Below are 679 nucleotides of genomic sequence, written 5' to 3'. Positions count from 1 at the left end.
ATGTAAATGAAGGAGTTACTTAAGCCAGACAGTCAAAAATATATTATTACCTTTTTTAATGTACCACATAAAGGGTAAATTGTCACAAATTTTAGTTAAAATTACTCAACATTAAGTCATAATTTTCTCCTCAAAGTACAAGGAACTGCTGCACGACACTTGAAATTACTAGAAAATAGATGGAAGTCAATGTAAGGTCTCCATGAGGACAGAAAAACAAACGTGTGTGTTTTCTCACTGAGCAGCGCGTGGGGTTGAGGAAACAAATCTCCGTATTTGTTGTTGAAGATGCGGGCGAGATCTTGAGCCAGATCCAGGTGCTGGACCTGATCCTCTCCGACAGGGACGTTGGTGGACCTGGAAGAGACGGTTTGTAGCATAAATGGCTTCATTTATATGGAACACCTTTTTAAAGTCATTCCATCAGTCCCACGGTGCACAGCGAGGATCAAACCCCTGAAACTAACAGAACAACCTGAGGATGAATTCAACACATTCAAAAGACACAGCTGAGCTCTGCCAAGTGTCTCTTTAGCAACGCTGCCCATCACTCCGCAGAAAAGATTCTATTAATTTCTTTCTTTATTAAAATCCATGAGCAAAATACAAAAAGTGTACTGCATAAAACTTTCCTTTTGTTCATTTGTTTAAATTTATCTACCGGGCAATACAATATATA

At 38.7% G+C, this 679-nt stretch overlaps 1 pseudogene; it reads right to left on the bottom strand.

The window, feature by feature from the left end:
• Positions 1-19: 19 nt before the first annotated feature.
• Positions 20-357, bottom strand: LOC106512625 (tryptophan--tRNA ligase, mitochondrial pseudogene; annotated as a pseudogene).
• Positions 358-679: the final 322 nt, after the last annotated feature.

The sequence above is a fragment of the Austrofundulus limnaeus genome, unplaced genomic scaffold, assembly GCF_001266775.1.
Source record: "Austrofundulus limnaeus strain Quisiro unplaced genomic scaffold, Austrofundulus_limnaeus-1.0 Scaffold9227, whole genome shotgun sequence".
Lineage (NCBI taxonomy): Eukaryota > Metazoa > Chordata > Actinopteri > Cyprinodontiformes > Rivulidae > Austrofundulus > Austrofundulus limnaeus.
This window is presented reverse-complemented; position numbering and strand designations above follow the sequence as displayed.